Consider the following 18,920-nt stretch of genomic DNA (forward strand, 5'->3'; position numbering starts at 1 on the left):
TTCTGAAAGTATTAGCCCCCAGTGCCGATCTTTCTAATCCAGACTACGAAGCATCCACGCAAACGTCTGCCGGGCATACCACCACCACCACAACAGAGATTAGCTGTCCGTCCTATTCCAGGCGCTGTGCTAACCTAGTTACATGAATCACCTCTTGTAATCCAGACAACCAAGCTCGTGGTGATTACTAGTATTATCCCCATTTCACACATTTGAAAATGGGCTTCAGAGGTTAAGACAGGAGTAGGTCAGAGCTAAATGGCATTGCTGAGACTTGAAGCCAGACTACTTGACATAAGACCCCAGTGTCTAAACCGCTGTGCGATCGGGCTCCTCTTACTTAGTCCAGTCACCATTATGAGTCCTTTCGTGTGATGTTTATTTGTTACGTGATTTGCACAACTGGGAGCCAGGTTCAATCATTAATGTAGCTGTCCCGTGTATGATGTTGGTGATTTCTTAAAAACAAACAAAAAACGGATGATTAGTCTCACATATAAAAAAATTGTGACTCTTTTCATTTTATGCTGTGATTAGGGGTCACTTTACACAAATACATGTGTGTACGCACACACAAACAGAATATGAGTTGTTTTTTTGGGGGGGAGAAACCTAGTTTTAAGTCATCATTGATTTATGCCTACATCTTTATGCTACATATTGTTTATAAGTGGAAAAACCAGTTCATCTGCATAAAAGACCAGTCTATGTTCTCAATGAATGCTGCAGCTTTGTTAACACTTTCTTTTATAGTGGAAAATGACTATCTCCATGAGACTGAAAATAACGTATTAAAGAAGGTACAGCACTAGAGAATCTGACTATATTTAATCTTATTTGAACCAAGTATTAAAAATATTACTTTTGTGAGATTATTTGGGGGAAATATATATCAGAATGAGGCTTTTTTATGAGTAGCAAAAAAAAAAAAAAATGACATGGGCTTAACCAAGACAGAAGCTTTTCTTTCCCATAAAAGAAGTCAATGACTACATTCCTCTAACTTGTATTGGCATGTGGCTTCCCCAAAGTAGATTAAGAAGGCTGCGTGAGCTCTATCCATTGTATCCATATTAGTACAGAGAAAGCCAATAAAATTAAAGTTCAAATTAAGAAGTAGGCCTTAAAATTGTGATGTGAAGCCTATCTATTCATCTACCAACTATTCATCCATCCGTCCATCCATCCATCCATCCATCTACCCACCCACCCACCTATCTATCCAAATGGCTTCTTGAATCATGAGCCTCACAACTGTTTATTTGGGGTGGTATACCAATTCTTTTAAATAACATCAGTGGTTTTCTAGACTTCTTCAGGGCAGTTTCCCCAGAAAGTAACCCCCCAAACACTTGCCCACAGAGTAAGAGCAGAGGGGCCAAGGTTGTGGGAGGCTGGCAGTGTTAAGGCACGACTGTCAGCACTCAGTGCACCAGCAATCGCCTTACCCCGGGGTTCCCACGGGTGCCTCATCTTTGACATCAGTTGTTCCAAGTGTCTCCAATCAGAGTCTCCGGGACATAACACCTGCAGAGAATCACCCATTTTCTACTGCAGACCTCAGGGTAGGACAGCTGCCTGTTTGCTAGGGCTGAGGGAAAACACCTGGGAAGCTACCTACTAGTGAAGACAAACTTGTAACAAAAGTTTCGCTTTCAGCACCCCCACATATTCTGCATTACTTGCACACTCAGAGGTTACTGGCACCTCCAATTCTTGAAACGTTGCACGGTTCTTCAGCACAAATGAGCATGTTTTTTTTTACTGGCATCCTTTAGGCTGTCATGTTCTGGCTTTTTCACATACAGTCAGTTACTATTCCTGTACGTGATCTCCATACTCGGAAGTCAACAGTGTAGTGTACTGTATCATCTCGCTTTTCCTTTGCCTTCTTGGTCTTACATTAAAAAAAAAAAAAATTACTTAATGCCTTTTTCATTTGGGTTTCCAGCAGGCCCAGAAATGCATGGTCCTTCATTTGTAAATGAAAAGTCCTCACTTATTTTCCAACAATATGTTTTCTGTAGGTTTTATTGCAATGAACGTTCTCTTCAGAAGTCAACAATAACCTTCTTTTGTCAGATCCAGTGGGTTCTACATGGTGACGTTGCCTTGGTGACACACGCCCCTTTCCAGAAATGTGCCTCCATCGATTTTTGTGACCCTTCTCTCTCTTTAAACACCTCTCATTCTCCAACGCTTTCTTATTCTCAGTGTTTTTCTCTGCCTCCTGCCTGTATCCTGGTTTCTCTGTCTTCCCACCAGTCTTTGGCATTCACTGAAATTCTGACTGTATTCAGTCCTCATCTCGTTCTACCTCTTAAGTCATCCCATTTCTCTAATTATTTTTACTGCTACTTGCATGCTGGTGACCACCAAGTCTGAATCTCCATCCCTGACTGAATTCCTAACCTTTGGATGTACGTCCCTCCACCATGTGATAGACACTTCAGTCCTGCCAACCATCTCAGTATGGATATCACACGAACGGCTCAAATCCAATATGTCTAATAATGAGCTCACCATCTCCTATGTCGTGCACATACCCTCTCATGAGTACTAGAGTTCGGCTGAAGGCAGCACTGAGCATTTAAGGTAGAAAAAAAAAAAAGACGGCAATAGCATTCTCACAAAAGTAGAACCAGTAATACTAAAATCTCTGTGGAACCACAAAAAAACCGAAATAGCCAAAGCAATCTTGTCTTGAGAAAGAACAAGGCTGGAGGTATCACAATCCCAGATTTCAAGATATACTACAAAGCTGCAGTACTCGGAACAGTAAGTACTGGCAGAGAAACAGACACATAGGCCAGTGGAAGAAAATAAAGAGCCCAGAAATAAACCCACACTTATAGGGTCAATTAACATATAACAAAGGAGGCAAGGATATTCAGTGGAGGAAAAGACAGTCTCTTCAACAAATGGTGTTGGAAAAACTGGACAGTGACATACAGAAGGATGAAACTGGGCCACTTTCTTACACCACACATAAAAATAAACTGTAAATGGATTGAAGAACTAACTCTGAGACCTGAAATCATAAAACTCCCAGAAGAAAAACAGGCACTATCTCTTGAAGGTCTCCCTTAGCAACATGCTTCTTGAAATGCCTCCTCAGGCAAGAGAAACAACAGCAAAAATGAACTATTGGGACTTCATCAAAATAAAAAGATTTGTAGAGTGAATGATGCCATCAACAAGATGAAAAGACAGCCCACTGCATGGGAGAAAATATTCGCAAATGATGTATCAGGTAAAGAGCTAAACATCCAAAATACATAAAGAACTTATACCACAGAACACCAAAACCCCCAAATAATCTGATTAAAATGGACAGAGAAACTGAATAGACATGTTTCCAAGGAAGACATCCAGATGGCCAAGAGACACAAGAAACAATGCTCCACGTCACTCATCAGTAGGGAAATACAAACCCAAACCACAAAGAGATATCACCTTGCACCTGTCAGAATAGCTAAGAGGACGAGAAGTTGCAAGTGTTGGTGAGGATGTGCAGAAAAAGGAAAGCGTGTGCACTGGTGGTGGGAATGTAAACTGGTGCAGCCACTGTGGGAAACAGTGTAGAGTCCTCAAAAAGTTAAAAAAAAAAAAGAAATACCACATGATCCAATAATTCTACTACTAGGTATTTTCTCAAAAGAAAATGAAAACACTAATTCCAAAGGATACATGCACCCCTATGTGTATTGCAATGTTACTTACAATAGCCAAGATACAAGCATCTTAAATATCCATCAATAGATAAAGAAGATGTAACACACACACACACACACACACACACACACACCTATGTACACATACAAAATGAAATATTACTCCGCCATAAAAACGAATGACATCTTGCCATTTGCGACAACATGGACGGAGCTAGAGGGAATTATGCTACATGAAATAAGCCAGGCAAAGAAAGCCAAATATCACATAATTTCACTTATAAATAAATAATCAAACAAAAAGCAGAAACAGACCTGTAAATACAGAGAACATACTGATAGCTGCCAGGGCGGAGGAGGGTAGGAGAATGGACAAAATGGATGAAGAGCACTGGGAGACATGCGCTTCCACTTAGGGAACACATAAGCCACGAGAATAAAAGGCACAGCATGAGGAACACAGTCAGTGACACGGCAACAGTGCTGCATGGGGAGGGACGGTGGTCGCTACCCCTGTGGTGAGCACAGCATGCCATATAGATGTGTTGAATCAGTAAGTTGTACACGAGCAACTAATGTAACACTGTGTCAACTATATACTTCAATAAACAAAACAAAAATAATGCTATGGAATAACTTTTTTTCCGAATAAAAATACTTGGATTTGCATCAGAAAAAGGCAGTTAATCAAGATTTCCCCCTTTCTCTCTTGCTATTATGCCCACTAAATCGTTTGCAACTTAATACATGACTTATTTCTGATTTTTTGTCTCCTTGATTTAAGCCCCTTTCTTTGGACCCAGGGTTTAGGTTTATGTGACACTCCTTCTCTTCCTTTGAGTTCATCTTGATTACTACTGTTAGAATGAACTATTTAAAATTTAAAACTGACAGCGTTGCTACCTTACTGTAGACATTCAGTGCCATCCATCACCTATAGTCCAAAGACCACACTTCCTAGAATAGCATGCAAGAACCATGCTTACAGCAACTATCTCTGTAGAGGCATCTTCTATCATTCTTCCCTGATTTCACTCCAGTGGATACAAACTTATTTGTGGTTTTCTGCAAACCTGATACTGTTTCATACTTCAGTGGATTTGTTTTTTATATATTTGCCAAGAATGTTCTTCTATTTTTCTTTAGCTAACTCCTATTCTTCTGGACTAGATATAGCTTCCAAACTCTAAACCCCCTTCCTGATTCTCCCTGGGATGGAATGACCGATATTTCATTTTTCAGTCATAACATCTTCTATCTGCCTGTTTATAAAACAGTTTGTTCATCAGTATATATTGTTTGGTTTGATGTTTTATGTTTTTGAAAGACAGGAACAGTCTTATTATTTGGAGAGCCTCAGAAAGTCATGTGGTACCAGGAAAATAGATGGCAAAATAAATAAAAAAATAAATAAAGGTCTGTTGATTTACCAAGACATTTTTCTACAACTTAGCATTATTTTGCTTGTTGACTTCTGCTCTTCTTTCAAATATTTTGCTCTCACATATGTTTCACAAAGAGAATTTCCTTTTGAAAATTTACCTGTATTCACAGCTGTGGGAAAGGCTACTATACTCCAACTCATGACAAAGTTATAGCTTAACACTGATTTCAATAAGGTAGATTCTATGTTGGAACTTGAATTTGAAGATACTAATTCAGCCCTCCAGCTCTCTCGTTTCTTCATTTTTTTTTGGATGAAGAAATTGTACTAGACAAGCATCAAAGTTCTGAGAAGTTCTAAGGGTTTGTTAGCTGCTATTTGGGAAAAAAAAGTCTTCTAGAAACTTATAAGCTAATAGGCTGACTGGATATCAGTAGCTCTTTTTCCTAAAGAGCTAAAATACAGGCATCCGGTCCCGGGAGACAGAAGTGGAGAGCCAGGCTGAGCAACTGACTGATTTCCCATTTTCTTTTTTTTTTTTTTAACGTTTATTTATTTTTGAGACAGAGAGAGACAGAGCATGAACGGGGGAGGGTCAGAGAGAGAGGGAGACACAGAATCTGAAACAGGCTCCAGGCTCTGAGCTGTCAGCACAGAGCCCGACGCGGGGCTGGAACCCACAGATGGTGAGATCATCACCTGAGCCGAAGTTGGATGCTTAACCGACCAAGCCACCCAGGCGCCCCTGATTTCCCATTTTCTATGAACGTGACTGTAACCATGACTCCATGATAAGAAGGCATACTGTGGGACACTTTGCTTTCCTTTTATCTTCCGTTTTGAGTTATGACCGAAATCATATAAAATAATATAAGAATAATATCATATTTTTACTGAACGAAACCATATCAAGAGCTTCGCTTTAGTAGAAATAATATATTTGGCTCCTTGGGAAAATCACAAGGTAAAATCTAAAACTAATGAGGTCTATTTCCCAAACTAAAGCAGTTTCAGTCAGTAATTTATGAGCCACCATGACACATTTTCTCTTGTGACCAATTCATAATTTGGCTCTGCTGCAATCTATTAGAGATAAAAACAATTTCCTAGGGTTTTAATTCTTCCTGCATATTCTAATTGCTTCCAGCTGTAGCCAAGCTGATTCTGGATGAACCTTCACACAGCATTAAAAGGAAAAATAAGAGATCCAATTGTATCCAATTTAAGAATATAATCTAGGTGCCAAAATATATTTTATCAGGCTCACACAAAACCTCACAGCAACCCTCTCAACCATCTTGAAAGTAGCTGATGAACCAGAGAAAATACGGGAACACATTCTCCTTCCCACCTTTTATAGTTTCGAGTGTTATTTATCATCATGTGGTTTTGTATGGCAGTAATGATGCTGTACTTCCTTTCCAAGTAGAAATGCATGAAGCGGCTTACTTTAGGGTACCAAGAATCCGTGTTTCATTCATAGGTGAGCGTTCAGATTTAACAGAGCACAAGGTGTCTTCCATAAGTTGCCATAAGCGGTCCATATCAAATGGATCAGACATGATGCAGTCACATCCACATTTTAGACTACAGATGCGTTCTCAACCTCTTCTATTGCTGTGGGACTTTACTTCTGGTGTGAGCATGCGTGCGTAGATGGTGCTTGTGTGTGTGTGTGTGTGTGTGTGTGTGCATGCGTGTGTGTGTTGGGTGCAAAATCTCCAGAAACAGGGAATCCCTTTGATGGGAATGTGGGCAGGAAGTAAAAAAGAAGTATTAGCACGAGCATATGACAGCTTCCATAGAACCTTGCTTGTTGTTAAGTCATCACTACTGAGGCAGAACAACGTATCAGTTTCCTACAACTGTTTTAACGACCACTAACTTGGTGACTGAAGATAAATGTATTCTATCACAGCTCCGAAAACCACAAGTAGAAAATCAAGGTGTTGGCAGGGCCACGCTCCCTCTCGAGACTCTAGGGAAGGATCTCTTGCGTCTCCCGGCTTCCAGGGTCTCCTGGTGTCCCTGAGCTTGTGACTGAAAAATTCCAGTCTATGTTTCCATCTTCTCATGACCTTCTCCTCTGTCCCATACCTTCTCTCCTGTCTCTTGTAAGGGCATTTGCTAGTGGATTTAGGACCCATGAGGATAATCCAGGATAATTTCACCTCAAAATCATTGAACTTATTTACAAAGACCCTTTGTTACAAGTAGGGTCCCATTCACAGTTTCCAGGGATTAGGATGTGGACATATGTTTTTTGTGTAGGACTACCTTCCAGTCCACCACTAATTAGGCTGGGTCAGCAAGTATATAGCTAACAGGGAATATTACCCAATTCTTTGGATCTGGCAACCAGTTCCCTATGAGTGTCCTTATGTGACAGAGGCCTAGGAGCGTGTCCTGATTTCTCAGGAAAATCTTAATTAAGAAAATATGGAATTGGTTTCTGCTTCTCTTCAAACTGTCGAATGAAGAGAAATGACATACAAAGGAAATATGCTCGGGCGGAATCATCCCGCGATTCTCTTCCACGTGGTCTGAAGAATCCCATAAGGAACTGAGAAGGTCATAAATTAATGCATTTTAATCCTTAGTGTGAAGTTGACATACAGATCTTTACCAAGTTCTACAAAACTTTATCGAGCGCCTACTGTATACTAGCTACTCTTTAGCATACTTAATCTGTTACAAACACAGAGAAGCCATTGTGTTGTACACCAGATAAGGATGTGATAATTCGGGTGTGCAAATTCCCAGCTCCCTGGTTACATACAGAGAGAATATGGTGCGTGGTGGAAAAGCCAAAATAAAGTTGAAAAAAAACGAGGCAAATGTAAAATTCTAAACAGGTTTGCAAAAGCCATATTGTACTAAATGGAAGTACTGTATTCTTGAATGGCTCTGGATGTTTGAAAATTGAATGTCAGAGGTGTGCCTACTCTCTCTTTAGAACAGGTCTTGCTCACAGTGTGCTTTAAATAAAGATTGGATAACAGCATTAATATGGTTAGGGACCAATACACAGAACTTAATATTAGAGTATAATATTGTGTTCTCATTCTGCAGTATGGAAAAACAAAGAATGCTTTGATTAATATATACACTTTGTCTTGCCATAGCTGTTAGAGAAGGATGATTTTCAGCATTTATGGAAGCTGTGATGATATAAAGTGCTTCCAAACAAGACTCATTCACATTACAAATTTTCATTAGAATCATACGTAGCTTTACGGACTTCAAGCTATATTACAAAGCTGTAATCATCAAGACAATATGGTACTGCCACAAAAACAGACACTCAGATCAACAGAACAGAATAGAGAACCCAGAAATGGACGCAGTAACGTATGGCCAACTAATCTTTGACAAAGCAGGAAAGAATATCCAATGGAATAAAGACAGTCTCTTCAGCAAGTGGTGCTGGGAAAACTGGACAGTGACATGCAGAAGAATGAACCTGGACCATTTTCTTACACCATACACAAAAATAAACTCAAAATGGATGTAAGACCTCAATGTAAGACAGGAGACCATCAAAATTCTCAAGGAGAAAGCAGGCAAAAACCTCTCTGATCTTGGCTGCAGCAACTTCTTACTCAACACATCTCTGGAGATAAGGGAAACAAAAGCAAAAATGAACTACTGGGACCTAATCAAAACAAAAAGCTTCTGCACAGTGAAGGAAACAATCACCAAAACTGAAAGGCAACCGACAGAATGGGAGAAGATATTTGCAAACGACGTATCAGATAAAGGGTTAGTATCCAAAATCTATAAAAAACTTACCAAACTCAACACCCAAGAAACAAATAATCCCGTGAAGAAATGGGCAAAAGACATGAATAGACACTTCTCCAAAGAAGACATCCAGATGGCCAACTGACATATGAAAAAATGCTCAACATCACTCATCAGGGAAATACAAATCAAAACCACAAGGAGATACCACCTCACACCTGTCAGAATGGCTAATCTTAACAACTCAGGCAACAATAGAGGTTGGAAAGGATGTGGAGAAAGAGGATCTCTTTTGCACTGCTGGTGGGAATGCAAACTGGTGCAGTCACTCTGGAAAACAGTATGGAGGTTCCTCAAAAAATTAAAAAGAGGACTAGCTTATGACCCAGCAATTGCACTACTAGGTATTTATCCAAGGGATACAGGTGTGCTGTTTCAAAGGGACACATGCACCCCCATGTTTATAGCAGCACTATCAACAATAGCCAAAGCATGGAAAGAGCCCAAATGTCCATCGATAGATGAATGGATAAAGAAGATGTGGTGTATATATACAATGGAGTATTACTCAGCAATCAAAAAGAATGAAATCTTGCCATTTGCAACTATGTGGATGGAAATGGAGGGTATTATGCTAAGCGAAATTAGTCAGAGAAAGACAAAAATCATATGACTTCACTCATATGGGGACTTTAAGAGACAAAACAGATGGACATAAGGGAAGGGAAGCAAAAATAATATAAAAACAGGGAGGGGGACAAAACAGAAGAGACTCTAAAATATGGAGAACAAACAGAGGATTACTGGAGGCGTTGTGGGAGGGGGGATGGGCTAAATGGGTAAGGGGCATTAAGGAATCTACTCCTGAAATCATTTTTGCACCATATGCTAACTACCTTGGATGTAAATTTAAAAAAGTAAATTAAAAACAAAAAACAAGAAAAAAAACAAAGCAAAACAAAAAAGAATGATACATAGCTTTAGGTAATTTTTTTTTATTTGAGCTTGAATGATATGTACATAAAAGTTGACATTTTCTAGAGAGGAGGAAATGCTCAGAACAAAGGTTGATGTATATATATATTTTTCATTTTTGCTTTTTCTCTGTTCCTTGCACTCTTTTTTCTGATTTAAAGTCATGGCAATCTCCCACCTTGCTGACATGTCAAACAAAAGAACACAGGAATTTTCCAGTAAATGCTTTAGCTGTCTCTTAAATTCTTCGTTCAACACTAGGCTCTTCCCTTCTGCGCGTTTAATCAAGTTTGTAAGGCAATTAACTCTCCTAATCTCTGCAACCATAAGTGTAAGTGTTCTGACTTTAAATCATACTTCTTTGTCAATGGACTTGCTGTTTCTTCATTTCCTGTGCACTAACATCAGATTCGGTCTTCATCAAAAGCTAGTTTTATTTCAGAAGTAATTTCAAAGTCAACCAGCATCATAACACCACAGCTTGACTTCCGCTTCCCTTTCTTCTCGAAAGGGTCTGAAAACCACAAGTGGTAATGTCTGTTGCTTATGTTTAAGTCAAGTGATGTCCAGGAAGCGGACTGAATAAATTCCCATAATGCCAGGATGCGGACGAGAGTTTATTTGTTGGCCTCAGTGTCTCTTGCTCAAGAGTTGCAGAAGTAGGTTTCTATACTGAGTACTTCCCCAGTGACTTTATCGGGCCATCTTCATATCATTTCCCTGCACTAGGGACCCTGCATGGCTTTTCTACTGGAGCGTCCTTTTCCTTTTTCACAAGAAAAATAAGTCCCGATATTTCGACTCTGTGAAGAGCCTTAGCCAGATCACCGAATAATGATAAGTGAATAAGCAGAAACATACTTTGTGTTTTTGGAAACATGTTTATATCTTAAAATAAACTAAAAAAAAAATTGCATGATTTTCTATTTCCATATGGCTCATTGGAATCTCAATATTTCCCATTGTCTGATAGAGAATGAACTTCCTTAGTTCTTATTAAGTTTCAAAGCTATTTCTGGATCTCAGTTATAATGCACAGACTGAACCATTCACATTCTTTCTGAGACTTGAGTTGGCTCAAGGCCAAGGAATTTAGAGGAATTTCCATGAATCTTACTTTAGTTCTATCTTTATAGAAGGCCATGAAGTATCTTCATAGAATATCTGTTAAGCAATAGTTAGATAAGATCATTGCTTTTACTTCAACGACTCTCTAAAGGAAAGTACACATTAAAAAAAAAAAACACCTTTGTGACTAGTTAAGATCACAGGCTCTGGACTCCTACCGTCCTGAGTTCAAATTCTAGTTTCACCAAATTGGTAGTAGTGTGACTTTAATAAGCCTTTATCGCTTTGCCCACAGCTTAATTTTTTCATTTCTACCATTAAGCTCTGGAAGTTCACAATCTCAAAGGATTACTTCAACAATTAAATGAGATAACATCTATGGAACCCTTAGGTAAAATACCTAGTCCAGTGCACACATAAATATTGTTGTTAAAACCTGCCAACAAGAATAAATCATATAAGAATAATATTTGGAGAAAACATCTCTTCAGTCTTCACAAAAAGGTAACCAATAATAACAGACCAAGAAATGAAGGTACAATTGCTAACAAGTATAAACACAAAACTTCTGTTCAGTGAGAAGGATCCTGCCAGCAACTTCTTTAAAAAAGCACTTTGGCTCAGCTATTGTCTTTTTATTATAAATATTGTTTATTTGACTTTTAAAACAAGCACAATGTTGAGACATTTTAGAACAGAACTAGCAGATCTGGGTGAGGTGAAAATGACTTTAATAACTAATTGTTTCAAAACCTAACAAGGAGATACCTACCATTTTGCTAATATTTCTCCAAATGTGGTTTTGACATAACTTTTCTGCCCACTGTCTTCTAATTAGGTTATTCTGGGCAGACAGTTAGCATATAATAAATGTGTACTCTGTTAATTGACTATTTGTGAGACTACCTGAACAAACGCAAAGGACTTAAAAGAAAAAGTAATCAGCTGCTTCTGGGGTGTTTCATGGCCCTAAAGTTGAAATATTAATTAATACTTTAAAAAGCTGCACTTTATTTTTCCTCCTATGAATGTACAGAGGCCATACAACTTTGGGAGTATACAAAATGCTTTTCAGCAATAGTTTCATTTTGTTCATAAAGATGTGCCTGTCACACTTTATGAAACTTGCCAGTGAATGCATTATCATCAATTTTATTAGGTTCCTTGCAATGCATCATTCTAGAGGTAAGCTCCAGTTTCTCAGAGAATAAAAGGAAGGCATGTGACCCACTGGCCTAAAATTAATTATGTGAATGTCAGAAAGCAGGGTTTAAATGTTTAGCATTTGTAAAACCGACTAGGGGATACATTAAATTATCAGAATAATTCTGAAAGTCATAAAGAAATCTCAAAAAGTGTCATATCCCCACCTTGAAACAGGTCATGCCATGTAATGTGTAATATGATATTTACATAACTTTCTTACAGGTTTTGGGGCTAGATCTGAGCAGAAAGATCCTGAGATGCACCTGTGTCAGTGCATGGCTGAAACAATGGATCCGTGTCTTATGCAAAGTTTAAAAGTAAGTTCTTATAAATCCTTATAAACCTATGCATCTAGGTAGAAAGTTTTGTGGCCAAGAACTTGTAAATATGTTTTACATAGGTAAACAGATTGATAGAGAAAATACTGACCAGATCACCAGATTATACTAGAAAATGTTGCTCGTATTCAGACGTACTTTCCTGAGATAAATTAATATGCCTTAGACACATATGGAAATACATAAATATTAATTAATCAATCAGCCAATTAATGAATTAATGTATTTATGCTTGACTGGAGACATCAATAAAGAAGTCACTTCCATTAAAATATGTATCTCTAGTTTAGAAAGGGCTGAAACAATGTTTGAGACACTGAAAGGAATTCTCACTTTCTCTTATTTTTTTTTTAACTTAATTTATTTTGAGAGAGAGAGAAAGAGAGAATCCCAAGTAGGCACTGTTAGCACACAGACCCATTTGGGGCTCAAACTCACGAACCATGAGAACATGGCCTGAGCCAAAATCAAGAGTCAGACACATAAGTGACTGAGCCACCCAGGTGCCCTGAACTTTCTCTCATTTTGACATCTGGTCTGTGTCCAGAATCCAAAATATATCTATGGCATCATCAGGATGATTTCAAGACTTAACCAGTCCCTAAGAAGTTGATCCATTGTCTCCCTTAATCCTTGAATCCAAAAGTAGTTATGACAGTCCACTAGGTTATATATTATTTCATAGTAAGAGAGAACAAAGAAAATCACCCATTCCTCTGGCCTTCACTGTCATCCCAGAGAGTTCCCCGAATGGCAGATGGCTGTGGTGTTCACACCTCGGCACACACACTTCCCTTCTGCTCTTCACTGCACGCTTAACCTCACAGACGATTTACAGGATATTCAAAGGTAACTATGACTACTAGCATGTGTTGTTTTTGGTTTGTTTCTGTTTTTGCTTTTTCAAGCAAATTGAAGATCGAATCCCCACAGAACTGTGACTACTCTGGTTGTAGCAGGACATGCACACTAGTTATTATACTGTCTTCCTAGCAGTTTCCAGTTGCTACCTTGCAGTCCCATCTATTTGCGTTGTTGAGAGCAATTAGTGATAGAGCTTTATGGGACACTGCCAGAAAACAGACGTCACCAAGCCCGAAGGGAAACGTACATCCCTGTTGAGGTTTCCAGCTTGAAGATTTAGTTTAGCAAAATATTTCTTGCACAAATGCTAACTACAATTCAGAGTCATTTGAAAGACTATATAGATGTGCCTCTCTGCCAAGAAAATATTCCTCAAAAGAGACCAAGGGGGGGGGGTAGTTATACACTTGATTTCTATAAACATTTCCTCAAAAGCTACTTAATATGATAGGAAAGACTTGTCCAGATGGCTCTGTTTGGCTGACACGGTAACTCTTCCAATAACTATAAACGTGAGATGATGATTCATTACTACCACAATTGGGAAACTTAGTTTCCTTAAAATGGAATCCCATTCAAAAACAAATTAAGCCCAATGAATGCTTAACTCATTCTCTCAAATCCAAGATCACTCTAGGGACTTGCAGGAAAGAAAATAAAGGTTTTGTAGTTACATTTTTCTGGAATGTCAACTTATGTAATAAGCTTTCCCCCCCGCCCCCTTACCTTTAATAGACTTTATTTTTTCGAGCAGTTTTAGGTTCACAGACAAATGGAGTGAGGATACAGAAATGTCGCCTACACTCCTGCCCCAACACGGGTGCAGCCTCGAAAGCTGTCACCATCCTCCGTGGGAACACTGATGAAGCTACACTGACATGTCACCGTCACCCCAAGTCCATCGTCTCCACTAGGGTCCTCCACTTGGGGGCGTACATTCTAAGGGTTTTGGCCAACGTATAATGGCATGTGTCTGCTAATGTAGCATCATACAGACTAGTTTCACTGCCTCCCAAATCCTGTGTTTCCCCTAGTAATCTGCTTTTGACAAGAATTTTCCTCCTAACCTTCAAGGTCTTGTTTTTGTTTTTGTGGTTTTTTTGTTTTATTTATTTATTTTTTTTTGAGAGAGAGAGAAAGAGAGAGTGAGAGAGCATGAGCTGGGGAGGGGCAGAGGGAGAGAGAATTCAAATAAGGCTCTGCACCCACCAGCATGGAGCGCAACCCAGGGCTGGACCCCACAACCCTGGGATCATGACCTGAGCCAAAATCAAGAGTCAGATGTTTAATCAACTGAATCATTCAGACATACCTAAGTTTTTTGAAAGAGTCACAAACTTCTTTATTTTTCCAGGAATATAGTTATGAACAGGGTAATGTTTAGGATAATATTTAGGCCATATATATTCCAGACAGGGAATAGGAGAAACTAGCAATCCAGAAACATCATGAGGCACAGACCAAGAAAACTCCCAAGACAAGCTTGCTCTCTCTAGCCAGGACCAAGGAAATGCCTGACAAAACAGAAAACATTTAGACAACAGTCACCCTACTTCAAACAAACAGTGTAGAGCTCCCCCACCCCCATATTCCTCCAGCAAAGGCCAAGTGGAAAACCCAGACTTGTACTCTGGCAGGGTCATGACCTAGACTTATGCGCTGGCAGGGTCACGACCGGCATCTCCATCCCCAGAGTGTTGAGGAAGGCAGCATGAGGAGCCTGGACTGTCACGCCTGCTGAGCCCCATCCCAAGATGGTGTTAGTGGAGAGCAGGTGGAAGTCTGACCTCAACCTCTACCTGAATCTAGTGAGCCTCTCCCATCACTTCCTGCATGGCGGTATCTCAGGAAACCTACTGAAACTGGGCCTTCACCAGCCATGAACAGCAATAAGGCTGCCATGTTGTTTTCCTGGCATTAAAAGCCATGCTGGGGATGGAAACAAGGTGCCCTCCCCTGACGGGTAGGTTGGGCACCTCCATGCCCACAGAGCAGTACTCAGAAGCAGCCCTCACCTCCAGGGTCCCTGGAGACCCATCCGGGGACCCAGACTTCCACTTCCCCTGGGCAAAAAGAAGACAACACACCTCTTCCACTGCTAAGTGTCAGAGGAGGCCTGCAAACACACAAGATTTAGATAAGGTCCATGGTCTCATAACATCGTACACAAAGTGTCTGCGTTTCAATCAGAAGTCACACATCACACCATGAACCAGACACACCTCCACTTAAATGACAAAGGACAATCAACAGATGCCAACATGAAGACAACATGGATGCTAGATCATCTGACAAGAAGTTAAAAGTGCCTGCCATAATGATGCCTCAATGAGCAAGCAGAAACATGACTGAAAGAGGTGGTGAAAATAAAAAGGAAATACCGAAATATGGAAAATGTGGAAAAACCAAAATTAATATAAAATGAAATGCCATCTACCATTTACAGTACGTCAACAAAAATTAAACACTCAGGTGTAAATCCATTGAAACATGTAAAGGACCTATATGCTAACTTGTAAACTATGAAATAAATAAAAGGTCTAAATAAATGAAGAGACACGACACGTTCATGGATTGGAAGATTCACACACTTAAGATTTTACTTCTTACCAAACGTGTGTGTGTGTGTGTGTAACATAAACACATACATATATTTTTATATAAATATGAATGGAAATATGTAATTAACATGGAAACTATATTTTTGTATTATACATATTTCGTGCCATTCCTGTGAAAATTATAGGAAAAATTTTCATAGATGTAGACAAAATTTGTTTGGGAAGATAAACGAGAATAGCTAAAATAATTTTGAAAAAAGAGAAACAAGTGGAAGGAATAACTCTAAGAAGTTTCAAGGCATCCCACATAGCTATAATGACCTATCTGTGAAGTATTGGCCAAGGGGTAGACACACAGACGGATGAAATCAAGGTGACAACTCAGAAACAGACCTCATACAACTACAACCAGGTGACTGATTTCCTTACAAATGTGGAAAAGCAATTCAGTGGAGAAAGGAAGACCTTTGAGCCAAATGGTCCTGGAGCATTAGATATCCGTAGGCAAAATTTTTTAAAAATCATATAAACCAATATACAAACAAACAATAAACCTTTACCAAACTTCACAACTTATACAAAAATTCACTCAAAATTCATCGTAAGCTTAACTGTAAAATTCAGAACTGTGTAACGTTTAGATTACAACGTTGGATGGGGTGTCCGGGTAGCTCAGTCGGTTGAGCGTTTGACTTCGGCTCAGGTCATGACTTCACAGTTTGTGGGTTCGGGCCCTGCGTCAGGCTCTGTGCTGACAGCTCAGAGCCTGGAGCCTGCTTTGTATTCTGTGCCCCCCTCTCTCTCTGTCCCTCCCCTGCTCACACTGTCTCTCTCTCTCTCTCTCTCTCTCTCTCTCAGTAAATAAATAAATAAATAAATAAATAAATAAATAAAACATTAAAAAAATTTAGATTACAACGTCAGAGAAAATCTTTTGAGATATAGAGTTTGGTGATGGTTTCTTAGACAAAAACTCAAACACATGGTCCATAGGCAAGAACATGCTAAAAAGAACTATATCAAAATTAAAACAAAAATGTATTCTGCAAAAGACTGTTCAAGAGGAAAAAAATATAAGTTATAGATTCTGAGAAAATAGTTGCAAACCATGCATCTGTCAAAGGACCCATATCTAGAATAAATAAAAAAATTCTATAAATTCTACAGTAAAAAACCACAAATAATCCAATTAGAAAATGGCAAAAATAATAAAGAGATATTTCTATAAAGAGAATATTCAGGTGGAGATTAAGCATATAATACAAATATTCAACATCACTGGCCATTAGGGAAATGCAGTTAAAGACCACCATGAGATATCCTTACATACCTATAAGGGTTGCTAAAATTAAAAAATATGGACAACACAAAAACTACCAAGTTTTTCCAGCAAGGATGTGGAAAAACAGAGTCATATGTAGCTGCTGGGAATATAAAATGGAAGAGCCAGCCTGGAAAATATTGACATTTTCTTTAAAAAGCAAGCATACACTTACCACAGAATCCAGCAGCCTGCACCCGTGGACATTTATTCAAGAAAAATGAAAACTATGTCTACACAGAAACCTGTGCCTGGATGTTCCTAAGAGCTTATCTGTAAGAGCCAAAAAAGTGAAAGCACATACATATTCCTCAAAAGGTAAAGTTTTACGAGCAGTTGTAGATCCATACCATGGAATCATCCTCAGCAATAAAAAGGGACAGACCATTGATATGTGCACCAATTTGGATGACTCTCAAAAGCATTGTGAGGAGAGAAAAGTAGCCACTGTTAAAAGATCATATACTGTGTGTATCCACTTACACAATACCCTAGAAATGATAAAATTATAAACGCGTTGAGCAGATTAGTGTTTATCAGGGTTTAGGAAGAGTGGGTGTAAGGGGGTGAAGGTATAACTTGAAAAGGGTATCTTGAGGGAGCTCTGTGCAGTGACCGACTCATTCTGTACCTTGAATGCTGTGACAGGTGGAATCGATGTATGTCATGAACTGACACGGAATGATACACTGTGCTGATGTCGATCTCCTGACCTTGACACTGCACGATAATCATGTCAGACGTAACCACGGGGAGACACTGGGGGACAAGTACAGGGGGTCTCTCCATACTATCTGTTCAACTTCGTGTGAGTCCATAATTATTTCAAAATCAAAAGGTTTTTTTTTATGTTTAAATTTCTTCTGTAAAATAAAAGTGGTCAGGAAGCACTGCATACAGCAGTTCAGCTTCAAGAATCACACAATATATTAGTATATGAAAGTTCCCAATGAGTTTAGTAAAGAAAAGCATATTGGATTAATTTCACCATTCCTAAATTTAAAAATGTTTAAATGCGTAATTAAATTTTTTTTTTTTTTGAGAGAGAGAGAGAGTTCGAGCAGTGGAGGGGCAGAGAGAGGAAGAGATAGAGTCCCAAGCAGGTTCCACACTGTCAGCACAGAGCCTGACTCAGGGCTGGAACTCACGAACTGTGAGTTCATGGCCTGAGCCGAGATCAAGAGTCAGATGCTTAAGTGACTGAGCCACCCAGGCTCAGGGGTTCACCATTCCCAAATTTGAAATCAAAGAACACAACCTGGGGGGCACCTGGGTGGCTCAGTCAGGTAAGTTTCCACTATTGGTTTTGGCTCAGGTTATGATCTCAGGGTTCATGAGTTGGAGCCCAGTGTTGGGCTCTGCACTGACAGCACGGAGCCCTGCTTGGGGTTCTCTCTCCCTCTCTCCCTGCCCCCCTTCCCCACTCATCCACACAGGACACATGTGTGCTCTCTAAATAAATAAATAAATAAACAAATAAAACAAAGAACACAGCTGGGGCATTTCTTCTGTAAGGAGAAAATGGTGGATACCATATATACACATGATGGAAACAAAATCTGGCTAGCCAGAAGCTGGTTCTAGAACGATGTGTAGGGAAATCATACAAACCTAAGAAATACTGCTATCTGCTCATTTGGCCAACAGAATTGAATGGAGAAGGATGAAAAAAAAGTTTTAAAGTATTTTCTTTAAATTTAGAACAGACACTAAGTGAAAAGAGACACTTAAAAGGATTTTGAACCCGGACTTAAAAAGAAAATGGTAGAAGCTTTTGAAGAACAT

The 18,920-nt window shown here is 39.2% G+C and overlaps 1 long non-coding RNA gene across 1 annotated transcript in view; it reads right to left on the reverse strand.

The window, feature by feature from the left end:
• Window positions 1-207: 207 nt before the first annotated feature.
• Window positions 208-18,920, reverse strand: part of LOC125910604 (uncharacterized) — a 430,115-nt gene continuing 411,402 nt past the window's right edge. The window contains exon 4 of the long non-coding RNA XR_007454114.1: window positions 208-458. This is a non-coding gene — a long non-coding RNA (uncharacterized LOC125910604). The remainder of the gene's footprint in view (window positions 459-18,920) is intronic.

The sequence above is a fragment of the Panthera uncia genome, chromosome D1 (assembly GCF_023721935.1).
Source record: "Panthera uncia isolate 11264 chromosome D1, Puncia_PCG_1.0, whole genome shotgun sequence".
In the NCBI taxonomy this organism is placed as follows: Eukaryota; Metazoa; Chordata; class Mammalia; order Carnivora; family Felidae; genus Panthera; species Panthera uncia.